This window comes from Triticum aestivum, chromosome 6B (genome assembly GCF_018294505.1).
Source record: "Triticum aestivum cultivar Chinese Spring chromosome 6B, IWGSC CS RefSeq v2.1, whole genome shotgun sequence".
In the NCBI taxonomy this organism is placed as follows: Eukaryota; Viridiplantae; Streptophyta; class Magnoliopsida; order Poales; family Poaceae; genus Triticum; species Triticum aestivum.
The window spans coordinates 681240965-681256151 of record NC_057810.1 but is presented as its reverse complement, the minus strand read 5'-3'; the positions used below and the strand labels follow the sequence as shown (position 1 = coordinate 681256151).

Sequence of the window (15187 nt, the reverse complement as noted above, 5' to 3'; positions counted from 1 at the left end):
GCGTAGCCGGGGAGAACATCATCAAGAACCTTCTTGACATTTGTGTAGTCTACGTTCGACTGACGGTCCGGGTCGAAATACGTGGCCATGGAATATTTGGGGCTTAGGAGGATGAGCGTGCAACGTGTGTCACTGCAGAAAACACGGAATGTTAAAAGAAAAATGATTGAAATGTAAGAATTCATATGTTACGGGCCGGTTGAGGGGAGGACTTACTCGGGAAAGTAAGGCACGAGGAAGTTATCCTTATCTTGGTTTGCCAGAATGACGCTTTCGAGGTAAGAACTCGCGACTTGCCGGTCCCCAGCGCTGCCCAAGATCTTGGCACGCATGTAGAAGGGGTCGACTATCACGATGTCCGGGGTCTTGTCGCGAATGATCCGCATCTCCATACTCAGTGAAAATAGCCGAACGAAGGTGTAGTGCAGCGGATGAAGGTTCAACATAGCGTGGATGTCATCAAAACGCAGGACGATCGTACGCCCGATGGAGTTATCCACAAAGCCCTTGCCCTCTGGCACCTTGGCCGCGAAAACTGGGTATGCCACATCCTTCTCCCTGAGACGCCGCTTCTCCAAAGAAAGAACACTGTCATGCTGACTCCGCATAGCACCGGTTGCAGCATTGAGCATATTTGTCGGTAGCATCGCCCTACCCGCCACATGCACCCTCCTCGAGATATCCTGCGGTGAAGGTGGCCCGTCCTGAGCACGGATCGTACTCGGTGCCGGCTGGCTCGCACCCTTCTTAGTCTTTCTTTTGCGTGCCTTCTTCTTCTCCTGTAATGGGACCGAGTTCTGCTCACAGACCGCCTTCTTGAGTGTGTTGGGGCTGATAATATTTTGCACCTCGCCTATCTGAGGCTCGGTGAAGTCGGAAGCTGGAGGCGTCTCCTGAGAGCTGAACGCCAGACGGCGCCTGTTGCAACTTGGCTTCTCCGCGGTACCAGCTAGATCGCACACGTCTTTTGTTGGGTTTGGTTCTTGAGAAGGAGGCCCCGTGAAGTCGCCGTCGTACCCATGATCGGCAAAGTACTGATCGACGTTGCCAAATGTATCATCGTCGTCATCGTCGTCGTTCTGATCCTGTGCCATATGCATGTTTGGATCCAGTGGCATAGGGATGTTCGGCACCGTTATGGCGGTCTTGCCATGGGGCCGACTTGGCGCCGGCACGACTGGCGGTGTTGTCTTTGGGGTGGTGTCCCCCGCCCCCAAACGAATCTGGCTCTTCGGCCAAAGCAGGGGCCAGCTCAGGCAGGCGCTGAGGGTCATCACGTCTTCATCGTCGGCCCCGACGGGTCGAATCGGAGGTAACAAGTCGTCGCAGCCTGGCAGCACCCGAACCAGTTGAACCCTAAACAAGTTGGGTGGCATCTGGGTACCGTGGAACAAGGGGTTGCCCGGTTGAACGATTTTACCCTTGGCGACATCGACCAACTCGTTGTTCACGAAGTGGAGGAGAGTGCAGGGAACGTCGGCGGCTCCCTGCGAAAACATGTAGGGCGTCAGGGATGCCCAGTCAAAGGCAAGGAGATGAAGTCCTCGGTCGAGAGAGGCTTAATTAGTTACCATGATGATGGCGTCGAGCTCGTCTAATGTCGACGCACCGCCAACGGCGGGCGTGCAGTTGACGGAGGTGCCGCTTGCTGCAGAGGTGCCGGCCGGCGTACACCCGGGTGCATTAAGCTCCCATGCCGGCGTCGGAGACACCAATGTCGCCTCCGCCGGAGGCACCAATGGCCCCGCCATCGGATTATGCGAGTTGCTAGCCGTGAAGCTAGGAATCGGGGGCGGCCCCTGTTGGCCGCCCGCAATCCACACACTCAACCCCGAGATCAAGGTAGGCACAAGGCCGGTGATCGTCGCTCCGAGTCCTTGTTCCACTTGCTCTTGGACAATCTCCGGAATCCGCGCCACCTGTGCCTTGAGTTCTTGAACCTCTCGCGCCTGGCTTTCCGAGCTGGTCTTTTTCTCCTTCCGCACACCAGCGGTATAGTATGACCCCCATTTTGTCGACAAGCCTTTGCCGGCCACACGACCAGCTGACGTCGGCTTACTGAGCTTATCCTTGTTCTTCATTACATTCAACCCCCTATTTAGAGTGGTGTCCCAAGGGTTGCTCTTAGTCGACCCCGCGCTACTGCTTTCAGTCGCCTGCGGAAGGAATGTGAACCATTTAGAAATTTGGCTTCATTAATTAGAATGCAACCATATGGAGCTAATTACGCGGGGGTGTATTCCTTACCAGAACAAGCTCAAGCTGCCTGGTCTTCGGATCCGTGGTAAGCTCCTTTGTTTTTGGGTCCTTCTTGTACCGGGCCCTGACAAAGTTCCTGGTCTGCTTGTCACCGTATTTATCGAAGAGGGGTGGTAGGCCTTGCTCGGCACGGTCCGCCTCCTCCTTGTCCCATATAGGCTGCGCCACTCTGTAACCGCCGGGACCGAGTGTGTGTTCCCCTATGTTCAGCTCCCGCATTTGTTTCCCCCACTCACTTGATTGGGAGCTTGCGGTGCTCGAGCAATTGATCTTGAAGTCGTTGTAGTCATCTTCGGTGATCGAAGGATTTTTCTCCTTGATCTTCTGATAACTCTCACCTTTCTCGATCATTCTCTTCACATTGCTTTTCCAAGTAGATAGGGCCTTGCTCATCTTCGTGAGGGCAGCATTGTTCACTTTATTCCCTTTGAGGCTTGTGTTTTCAAATTCAGCGGGGAACTTGTATCGTTCGTGCAGCTTCGTGAAGAGGAGGTTGCGCAAATTCCCTCGGTCAGGATGTCTCAGGTTCTCGGTGTTGATCGAGACGGTGCTCCGGATAATGCACCCGAGCTGAAGCGAGTACCCCTTGACTATTCATTCGGGCGCCGTTGGATTCCCGTTGGAGTCCACTTCAGTAACTTCCTCCTTGAGGGTGCGGAGCACGATCGGGCGCCGGTCCTTCCGTTGCCTCTTCGGTTGGCTGCCATCTGTGCGTGCGCCGCCATCATCAGTGGTGGCATCCTAGGCGGCACCATCAGTGGTGGCATCAGTGTGGTCATCCTCGGCGGCACCATCCGTGGTCTCAGGATCGGTGGGGAAGGCGGCGGCCTCATACAAGTGAGGTTGTTCCTCCATCTCCTGGGACAGCTCCCAGAATGCCTTGCCGCCCGAACCCCCAGCCTCATCGTTGTGGGCCATGTTTCTCTCTAAATAGAAACAAAGTTTGGTCAAAAAGTTGGTTATTGTCAAGGAACAAGATCATGGTCTCATCATTTAGGGTTTGTCGACACCGAGGTCCTAAAATCTAAGCTTTTATCATTGAGGGTTTTTCAATGCCGAGGCACCCTAAAAGCCTAACCTTTCATCATTTCGGTTTTTATCGACACCGAGGCACCCTAAAAGCCATGCATTAGTCACAACTACGCCGGGGCACTTGATCCTACTTAATTAACTACTAAGATACCCCGGCCCATGCATTAGTCACAAGTACCCCATATGTCCTATTTTTAGCAAAGTCATGCTAAAATTCACGGAAAATTTCAGCATGACCTTTGCTGAAAATAGGACATATGGAGTACCCGAATTTGCCGGAACGGAAGTTAATCGACATTCCGGCAAACTCAAGGGCCTCTCGGGGTACCTGCAATATCATCACGACACGATGGTCGGAGACAAAACCCAGCAAACTAGCACCACAATGTGCCTCTACTTTCATATGGATGAAAAGGCCACAATGTGCCTCTACTAGCACCACAATCTTAGTTAACTTCTGGGGACATCAGAAAGTTAACATCTGCCTGATTATTATGAGGACTTCACTGCGCGTCCATGATCCCACGGATTGCAACTGGAAGTATCTGCGTCATCAGCACGTGACAGTCGTGAGACTTCATCCCGCTGAACTTCTGCTTCGCTGGGTCTAGGTATCTGATTATCTTCCCCACGTAACCGTAAGGAAGTTTTACTCCTAGGAGGCAGGTGAAAAACTGCTCGATCTCCTCCTGACTTAGAGTGAAGCACGCGGGAGGGTAGTCATTTCCGGTCTTCTTGGCCTTTTTGCCTTTGCGACGACTTTCTGTGTCCTGCTTCGCCTCATCATCATCATCATCATCATCATCATCATATATAGCGTGAAGCTCCTGCCTGATGCCCATTGATTTCAAGTCTTCCCTTGCTTTCGGCCCATCTTTGGTCCTCTCTGGCATGTTGAGCAGGGTACCAAGAAGACTCTCGCACACGTTCTTCGTGATATGCATGACATCAAGGGTGTGAGGCACACGGTGGATCTTCCAGTACGGCAAGTCCCAGAAAACAGACCTCGTTTTCCATACCTTCAGCAGCGGCTCTGGCGCCTTTTGCTTCTTTCCCGGCAGTGGGCAGTCTTTCCAATTTTTCAACAGCTTGTCTATTTCCTCGCCGCTCCTCGTACACGGGCGTTTTCGGGGTTCGGTTTCACCATCGAACAGATCCTTGCGTTTCCTCCACGGGTCATCGTCGCGAAGCCACCTTCGATGTCCCATGAACACGGTTTTCGAAGACCCAGGATCTCTATCTAGCTGGCGATACGTTGTGTCATCCATGCACCTTACGCATCCTGAAAATCCGTGGACTACCTGCCCCGCAAGATATCCATAACCGAGATAGTCGTGCACCGTCGTGAGCAGTGCGGCTCTCATAGGGAAATATTCTTTCTCTGTGGCGTCCCACGTATTGCCTGGCGTTTTCCACAGCGTGTCAATCTCCTCTTTCAGCAGCCCCAGATACAGATTGATGTCACTCCCTGGTTGTTTCGGCCCTTCAATTAGCATACTCATGTGAATGTACTTCCTCTTCATGCACAACCAGGGGGGAAGGTTGTACATCCACACGAACACAGGCCAGGTGCTATGTGTGCTTCTCTGGCTGCCAAACGGATTGACTCCATCGGTGCTCGCGCCCAGCACGATGTTCCTTGGATCGTTCCCAAATTCTGGGTATTCGAAGTTCAACGCTTGCCACTGGCTCACATCCTTAGGGTGACTCAGCATCTTGTCTTTTTTATCTATCTCCGGATCATTTGCGTCATCTTCTCGCTTCTTCTCCTCCCTATCCGCGTGCCAACGCAGGAGCTTTGCTACCTTAGGGTCCGCGAAATACCGCTGCAGACGAGGAGTGATCGGAAAGTACCACACCACTTTTCGAGGAGCTTTCTTCCTCTTCTTGTATCGAGTGACACCGCACACCGGACATATGGTAGACTCCGCATGCTCGTCCCGATAAATGATGCAATTGTTCATGCACACATGGTATTTCACGTGCGGTAAATCTAGAGGACACACGATTTTCTTCGCCTCCTCCAAACTGGTCGGGCACTTGTTCCCCTTGGGAAGACGTTCGTGCCAGAATGACATGTTCTCGTCGAAGCATGCGTCGGTCATTTTGTGTTTTACCTTCATCTCCAGAGCCATGAGCGTTACTTTCAGGCGGGTATCCTCGGGCCTGCATCCTTCATACAATGGAGTAACCACGTCTAACTCAAGTTGATCCATCTTGGCTTTCTCTCGGGTGGCAGCTCTTGCGTTATCCGTCTGCTTGAGAAGCAGCTCTTGAATATGAGGGTCCTGCCCCCAGCCCATCGATGGTCCAGCGTCGTCTGCTCCGCCGACATCGTCATCATGTCCTGCATCTTCTACATGATGACTGTGTACAGCATCACCGTCGTGATCATCTCCTGGGGATTCTTCGTCTTCTCGCCCCCCCGAGCCGCGGTGGTTGTCTTGCTGCCCTTCCTCATTTCTTGCCCGGCCCCCATGGACGACTTCGTAGTCATCTTCATCACCTTGCCACCGATAGCCATCCATGAAACCACGCAAGAGCAGGTGGTCCCGCACCTGCCCGGAATCCGGGTCCGCAATAAGGCTATTCAGCTTGCATCTTCGACACGGACATCTTATCTCCGTCTCGTTCTTTTGAAGCATCTCGGCCTTCGCGGACCTCAAAAACCTATTCACGATGCCTTCGGTCATCGTGCGGACCATGGTCGCCTGCGGGGTAGAGCAAAACGATATTTTAGAACCAAGAAAAAATTTGGCATGACTTTCCCTAAAAATAGGACCAAAAAGAATGCTTCATGCCAAAATTCTCGCCGAAACGGAAATGAATCAACATTCCGGCAAAATATTGGCAACTATCGCATTTCAAATACCGGTACACCTCCAAACACAAACACATATGCAACACCACAAACATATGCAACACCACGAACATACATAGATCTAGCTAGGCCATAAAAAGTGCATGTGCACATTGTTGTAGGGAGAACAACATAAATATAGCTTCCCCCCTTACTTACCTAGCAAAACAAGGTAACTTAACCACTTAATTTGAATGAATCTATGGTGGAAATGAGGTGAAAAAGAGGAGGCACCCGAGACAAGGAGGAGGCGGTGGAGAGAATGAAGTGGGGAGAAAGTGAGTGTGGGAGGAGAGGCTGTCCAAAATATCTTGTTGCTGCCCACTTACTAATGGCGCACCAGCAACAAATGCGCCATTAGTAATCCAGGTTACTAATGGCACACCCCCTGGTGGTGCACCATTAGTACTTTTGCAAAAAAAAGGAATAAAACAATAATAAAAAAATAACATTAGTGGCGCACCTTCTGGCTGGTGCGCCATTACTAGTTACAACTAGTAATGGCGCACCACCAATGGATGCACCATTAGTATGTTTGGACAGGCGCACTAGTTCAAAAAAATAATTTGGTCCTAATGGCGCACCGTGGGCAGGGTGCGCCATTAGTTGTTTCAACACTAATGGCGCATCAGAAGGTGGTGCGCCATTAGTATATACTAATGGCGCACCACATGTCTGGTGCGCCATTAGTGTCATTTCCATCTATAGCCCTTTTCCTAGTAGTGTATTCACACATGTATCACGGTTTCCGGTTAATACAATTATAGCATGAACAATAGACAATTATCATGAACAAGGAAATATAATAATAATCATTTTATCATTGCCTCTAGGGCATATTTCCAACAATGACATATAATCATGCAAGAAAAGGTGATTTAAATTATCGTTGATCAAACTTGTGCCCCTGCTAGCATTCACACTTCATAAATTCTTTCTTTTATCATTTACCTACTCGAGAACGAGTAGGAATTAAGCTTGGGGATGTTGATACGCCTCCAACGTATCCATAATTTAGGAAGCATTCATGCTATTATATTATCTGTTTTGGATGATTATGGGCTTTATTATACACTCTTATATTACTTTTGGGACTAACCTACTAAGCGGAGGCCCAACCCATATTGTTGTTTTCTTGCCTATTTAAGTGTTTCAAAGAAAAGGAATATCAAACGGAGTCCAGACGGAATGAAACCTTTGGGAAACTTATTTTTGGAACAGAAGCAATCCAGGGAACTTGGAGTACAAGCCAGGGAAGCTTCAAGGTGGCCACGAGCGTGCCCCCCCTACTGGGCGCGCCCCCTGTCTCGTGGGCCCCTCGAGCATAGATAGATCGGGAGTTCCCATGTAACCCTAAAACATCGAAGATGAAGATAGATCGGGAGTTCCACCGCCGCAAGCCTCTGTAGCCACCAAAAGCCAATCGGACCCTGTTCCGGCACCCTGCCGGAGGGGGGATCCCTCATTGGTGGCCATCTTCATCATCCCGGTGATCTCCATGATGAGGAGGGAGTAGTTCACCCTCGGGGCTGAGGGTATGTACCAGTAGCTATGTGTTTGATCTCTCTCTCTCGTGTTCTTTCTATGGCACGATCTTGATGTATCGCGAGCTTTGCTATTATAGTTGGATCTTATGATGTTTCTCCACCTCTACTCTCTTGTAGTGGATTGAGTTTTCCCTTTGAAGTTATCTTATCAGATTAAGTCTTTAAGGATTTGAGAACACTTGATGTATGTCTTGCCGTGCTTATCTGTGGTGACAATAGGATATTCACGTGATCCACTTGATATATGTTTTGGTGATCAACTTGCGGGTTCCGTCCATGAACCTCTGCATAGGGGTTGGCACATGTTTTCGTCTTGACTCTCCGGTAGAAACTTTGGGGCACTCTTTGAAGTACTTTGTGTTGGTTGAATAGATGAATCTGAGATTGTGTGATGCATATCGTATAATCATGCCCACAGATACTTGAGGTGACAATGGAGTATCTAGGTGACATTAGGGTTTTGGTTGATTTGTGTCTTAAGGTGTTATTCTAGTATGAACTTTATGATAGATCGAACGGAAAGAATAGCTTCATTGTATTTTACTACGGACTCTTGAATAGATAGAGCAGAAAGGATAACTTTGAGGTGGTTTCATACCCTACAATAATCTCTTTGTTTGTTCTCCGCTATTAGTGGCTTTGGAGTGACTCTTTGGTGCATGTTGAGGGATAGTTATATGATCCAAGTATGTTATTATTGTTGAGAGAACTTACACTAGTGAAAGTATGAACCTTAGGCCTTGTTTCCTACGATTGCAATACAGTTTACGCTCACTTTTATCGCTTGCTACCTTGCTGTTTTTATAATTTCAGATTACAAATACCTTTATCAACTATCCATATTGCACTTGTATCACCATCTCTTCGCTGAACTAGTGCACCTATACAATTTACCATTGTATTGGGTGTGTTGGGGACACAAGAGACTCTTTGTTATTTGGTTGCAGGGTTGTTTGAGAGAGACCATCTTCATCCTAAGCCTCCTACGGATTGATACACCTTAGGTCATCCACTTGAGGGAAATTTGCTACTGTCCTACAAACCTCTGCACTTGGAGGCCCAACAACGTCTACAAGAAGAAGGTTGTGTAGTAGACATCACGGACCGAGAAGCATATATAGTGCCATGCTAGCCTGTTGTCCTCCATTGTCCTGTTTGGTAAATTTGATTTCACAAATTGCATCTGTGCGATTTGGCAGAAGTGTCTTACCCTTGTTGTGAGGGGGCGCATTGCATGTTATAGGAAGCAGGGGCGCACCTCCCTGACAATTGCGCATACAAAGTTGTTGGAGAAGATTACATCTTGGGTAGGAAGAGATAAGGAGATAAGAGAGGTTACAAGATAAAAGGATTCTGCCTAATAACCTAGTCTATCTCCTGGAGTCCAACTCTGAATGTCATCGTGACATATTTGTGCTTTTAACACCCTCCCTTAATCACAACTTCATCTAGTTGAGATTATGTTTGAAGTCTTCAAAGCTTCTTGTGGGCAAAGGTTTTGTGAATCCATCTCCAATGTGATCCTTGGAATGCACAAAACGTATATCAAGTTTCTTCTGAGCCACCCATTCTCTGACAAAGTGGAAATCAATTTCAATGTGTTTAGTTCTAGCATGAAACACTGGATTAGCAGACAGATATGTAGCACCCAGGTCATCACACCATAAGCATGGAGCTTGGGTGCTTTTTACACCAAATTCTTTCAACATAGATTGCACCCATATGATCTCAGCTGTAGTATTTGCTAATGCTTTGTATTCTGCCTCTATACTGGTTCGAGAGACAGTGACATGTTTCCTTGCACACCATGAAATTAAGTTAAGGCCGAAGAACACTGCAAAACCACCAGTGGAGCACCTGTCATCCAGGCATCCTGTCCAGTCAGAATCTAAGAAAGCACTCAAAAGTGTGGATGATGACTTGCTAAAATTTAGATCTATATTGAGAGTGTTCTTGACATATCTAACTATGCACTTTGAAGCGGTCCAATGAACTATGGTGGGTGCATGAAGAAACTGACAAACTTTATTAACAGCAAATGACATATCAGGTCTTGTAAGCGTCAAATATTGAAGTGCACCTACCAGACTCCTGTACCTTGTACTATCATCTTGACTCAAAGGCTGTCCTTCTATAAGAGACAACTTTTGTGAACTAGATAATGGAGTGGGTGAGGGTTTACACCCTTGTAAACCAGCCTTTTTTACCAGATTTCTTGCATATTTTTCCTGAGATAGATGAAGTCCATCCTCATGATTCTTCACTTCTATCCCTAGAAAATAATGCAATTCTCCGAGATCCTTGAGAGCAAACTCTGCACTGAGATCCTTCAAAAGTCATGTGATAACCTCATTAGATGAACTTGTGACAATAATATCATGAACGTATATGAGAACAAATATGTGTGTGTTGCATTTGTTGTAAATGAACAAGGAGGTGTCGGACTTTGAAGGAATAAAGTCAAGTGCTTGCATTTTGTGACTCAAACGTGAGTACCATGCTCTAGGAGCATGTTTCCGTCCATATAATGCTTTGTCAAGCTTGCATACATGAGAAGGTGCATTCTTGTTTTCAAACCCAGGAGGTTGTTTCATGTACACTTCCTCTTCCAGAACACCATGCAAAAATGTGTTCCGTACATCAAGCTGTCTGAGACTCCAGCCCTTGGACAAAACAATGGACAAGACAAGATGGATGGTGGCAGCTTTTACAACAGGACTAAAAGTATCATCATAGTCTATTCCATACCGTTGTTTAAAACCTTTTGCCACAAGTCTTGCTCTGTAGCGGTCAGTGGTTCCATCAGATTTTCTCTTGATCCTGAATACCCACTTACTGTCAATGAGGTTTTTACCTTGCCGTGGAGGAACCGAGTGCCATGTGATGTTTTGTTTCAGGGCCATGTATTCTTCTTTTATTGCTTTCTTCAAATTTTCAACACCAAGTGCTTCTTCAAGTGTATGTGGCTTGCCTGGTTCACCTGTGGAATAGACCATCCGAAATTTTGTCATATGTTTATAATTTATGGGTTGTATTACCCCTTGTTGGAGCCGGGTACGACATGGCGTAGTTTTCCCCTATGGCACAGAAGAACCCGTGTTGGCTGCAGGTGTCGATCCCGAGATGTATTTGGGAGCAGGAGCAGGTGCCGCTTCGGGAGCATGCACCGGATCTTCTATGCCCGCGGGTGTAGCAGCCCCGCCAGAGGAAGCCACAGGCACCGCAGAGGATCCCGTCTGGTGAAGCTCATCATGCGGCAATGATTGAGCTGGTTCCCCCTGGTGCCAGATGTGGGCCCCGCATCGGTCGGCTGACGCAGGTCACGGCGCTTGTAGCAGACGGGTTGGATGGGGAAACGCCCGCTCGTGGGCCCAGGTGAGTGTGGGACGTGGGTGGCGTCGCCACCACCCGCTGGTTGTCGCGTGGCGCAGGCGGGGCCGCCCACTGGCGTGCGGTCGGGTGCGGCAGGAGCAGCAGATGGTCCAGCGACGCGCGGCCTAACCGGTCTGCTAGCAGTGATCCCGAGGCGGATTCTGCTGCCAGGTCTACCGCACCTGCAGACACGATCCAGAGGAGGGTCTGCTCCCCGAGCCCTGGCACATGAAATAGGGCCCTGGTGGGCAGTTTTCTTCATCGTTTTCAACTCCGTTTTTTTAGTGTGGCCTCCTGTATCATCACAAGACTCATGCAAAGGGGTGAGAGGGTTAGTCATGATAGGATCATTATAGCTATACTCCCCATGATCACAACCGGTTAGACTAGGAGATAGAAGAAGGATTTCTTTTCGAAGTATGGCGCCGACATTTGGGTGTAGATCAGCAAAGGGGAATTCAGTCTCGTCAAACACAACATCACGAGATATGTATACCCGACCGGTGGAAACGTCAAGACACTTGACCCCCTTATGTTGAGCGCTATACCCAAGCAAAACACATTGATTTGAGCGAAACATAAGTTTGCGAGAGTTGTATGGATGAAGATTAGGTCAACAGGCACAACCAAATACACGGAGTGATGTGTACTCTGGTTTGACATGAAGAAGTCGTTTTGTGGGTGTTTCATTGTTGATGACATGACTAGGGAGCATGTTTATGATGTGGACGGCCGTGCGGAATGCTTCATCATAAAACTTGAGAGGCATGGAAGCACTGGCAAGGAGGGCTAGACCAACCTCAACTATGTGCCTATGCTTGCGTTCGGCGGATCCATTTTGTTGGTGAGCGTGGGGGCATGACACATGGTGAGATATGCCAAGTGTTTGAAAGAAGGAATTTAACTTCTCGTACTCGCCCCCCCCCAGTCGGATTGGATAGCAATTATTTTGCTATCAAACTTGCGTTCAACAAGTGCTTGGAAATTTTTAAACACTTGAAAAACATCAGATCTTTTCTTGAGGAGGTAAATCCAAGAGAATTTGCTATAGTCATCAATGAAGCTAACATAGTATGTGTGTCTACCAACAGATGGGGGCAGGACCCCAAACATCAGAAAATATTAATTGCAAGGGTTGGGTAGAGACACTTGTAGATATGGGATAGGGTAATTGATGACATTTTGCTCTTTGGCAAGAATCACAAATAGTTTCAATATTGCGCTCACCAACAAAGGGAGCTTATTTTTCCTAAGCAAGCGTTCAACTAAGGAAAAATAGGCATGTCCTAAACGATCGTGCCATCGTGTGGACGAAAGCTTGGTAGCACCACAAGCTTGTTTATTTGATCTTCTAAACTCCTGAATCAACGGGTAAAGCCCACAAACACATCTACCTCTGTAGAGTACTTTCCTCGTAGCCTGATCCTTGACCAAAGAGAAGAAAGGATGGAATTCAATGAACACATGATTATCAATAGTAATGCGATGGACGGAGAGAAGATTTTTGTTGGCACTAGGAACATGTAGAATTTTTCTAAGATGAATCTTGCGAGAAGGGGTACGTATAACCGAATGACCTATATGACTTATCCTCATACCTGCAACACTTGCCGTGTGGATCTGGTCCTTCCCATGGTATATCTCACGGAGAGTCACCTTCTTGAGCTCGCCCGTGAGATGGTTGGTGGCGCCGCTGTCAAGATACCAGTTGGTATCAACACCACAGGATCCATCGGCGGCGGCGGCAACCTTGTCATTATCTTCATAGGAGGTGTCGTCTTCTTCGAAGCGGTACCAGCAGTCCTTGGCGGAGTGGCCAGGCTTTCCACAAATCTGGCATCGCATGGCGTCGGGCCGGGACTTGCCAGGACCACCACGGCGGCCCCGATTGTTGGTGAAGTTGGGGCGACCATTGCGAGAGCTGGAGCTGGTGGAGTTGCTGGAGCCGCTTTTCTTGCCCTTGGGACGAGGAGGGCCATGGTGGCAAGACGAGTAGCCACCGCGACCGCGTGTGGCCGCGTTCGCGGACGACTTGAAGCCGACGGCGGAGTTCTGGAACTGAGCGACGCGCTAGTCGAAGTTGCTCAGCATGGAGAAGCGCTCGTCGAGGGAGACGGGCGTGATGCATGCGTTGAGGGCCGAGACGAGGGGCTGTTAGTCCATGTCCAGCCCGTGAAGAATATAGGAGATAAGTTTGTCATCCTGGATTGCTTTCCCGGCCGCAACAAGTTCGTTGGCGAGGTCGCACATGTGGGTGAAGTAGGCAGCAACCGACTGGTTGCCCTTCTGCGCATTGATGAGGGCAGTACAAATGTTGTTGACACAGCTCAAAGACTACGATGAAAACATACCTGCCGCTGTCCAGAGACCATGCGTGGTGGTGATCGTGGTCACCGTGATGAGCACCTCTTTAGCAAGGTTATTGAGCAGATAGTCAAGTACATGTTGGTCCTCTCTGACCCAGATGGGGTGGAGAGGATTGAGCTTGGAGCTCTCCTTCCCGTCCTTGTCCTTGGTGACGAGAAGCCGAGCTGGTTCTGGTGTGGTGCCATCGACATAGCCAAAGACACCGGCTCCCCTCAGTTGAGGCGTGATCTGAGTCTGCCAGAGCACATAGTTTGTGTGGGAGAGCTTCCCCGTGACCTGACCACTAAGGTTTGGGTGGGAGGTGGCGAAGGAAGACATAGCGGCGAGCTTTGCTGGAGATTGGAAAATCTAGGGTTTTAGGAAGAGGCATCTCTGATTACCATGTGCGATTTGGCAGAAGTGTCTTATCCTCGTTGTGAGGGGGCGCGTTGCATGTTATAGGCAGCAGGGGCGCACCTCCCTGACAATAGCGCATACAAACTTCTATCTCTTCTCCCTCTCCTGTAATCTTCTGTCTCTCTCTCTCTCTCTCGTGTAATTATGGAGAGTCCTAGCGACCTCCCAAACTTGTAACCACGACAGATTCTCAATATATATAGTGGCCCGAGACCAAAGGGTTCAACGCTTCCTCCAATCTTTACATGGTCATCAGAGCCAATCCTCATCGCATCTGGCAACCCACGAGAAAGCCTTCAACCCCGAGAGGAAACACAACGTAGCCACCGTAGATCGAAGCCATGGCAGGAACCAATGCATCCACCACCGCTGCCCTTATCACGTCCACCACGAGTGCCCTGACAACCCAGTTTGCCGGTTCCTCCTACGCCTCTTCTTCCACCTCCAGCAACGATGCTAGCTCCCTCGGGTCGCCTCCGTCAAAGAAGCTGACGAGGATGAATTTTCTCCCCCGGAAGGCCATCGTGCTACCCCAGATCAAGGGGGCCCAGATGGAGCACTTCCTGGACGCCACAAATATGGCGCCCCTGCCACCATCACCATCACCAAATATGGGAAGGAAGAGCAGGTCTTCAACTATGCCAGGACGATCTGGTACGCCCAGCAGCAGCAGCTACAAGGTTATCTCATGGGATCCCTATCACGTGAGGTTCTTGCAGAGGTCGTAACTCTCCAGACGCCGGCAGAGGTGTTGAGTGCCATCCACGCCTTCTTCGCTGCGCAAACGCAGTCAAAGCTCGTTAATACTCGCATCGCCCTTGCAAACCTCTAGAAGGGCAACATGGGGATGCGAGAGTACCTCGCCAAGATCAAAGCCCTGACGGATGAGATTGCCTGCACTGGATCCCCGCTCGGCGATGGCGAGATCATCTCCTTCGTTCTGAAGGGCCTGGACATGGAGTACAACTCAGTTGTCTCGTCCCTCTCTGCCCGCGTCGAGCCTGTCACCGTCATCGATCTCTACAACCAGCTTCTTAGCTTTGAAGCCCGCATCAATCTGCTCTAACAGGGAAATCTGCGTCAATCCTCGGTAAACGCCCTGACTCGTGGCTGTGGCTATGGTGGCCGAGGCCATGGTCACCAAGGTCAGCAAGGGCGTGGCCGAGGTGGCAACAGCAGCGGCTATGGGCGCGGGTGCTCCAACAGCAACAACAACAACTGTGCATGTTCCTTCAACAACAACAATGGCGACCGATCTGGTGGACAGCCTCAACCCCGATGCCAGCTCTGTAAGAAGCCTGGTCATGAAGTGCTTGAGTGTTGGCATAGGTATGATGAGGACTATGTTCTGAAG

At 49.4% G+C, this 15187-nt stretch overlaps 1 pseudogene; it reads left to right on the top strand.

The window, feature by feature from the left end:
• The first annotated feature begins 14740 nt into the window (after positions 1–14740).
• Positions 14741–14879, top strand: LOC123140393 (uncharacterized; annotated as a pseudogene).
• The last annotated feature ends 308 nt before the right edge of the window (positions 14880–15187 follow it).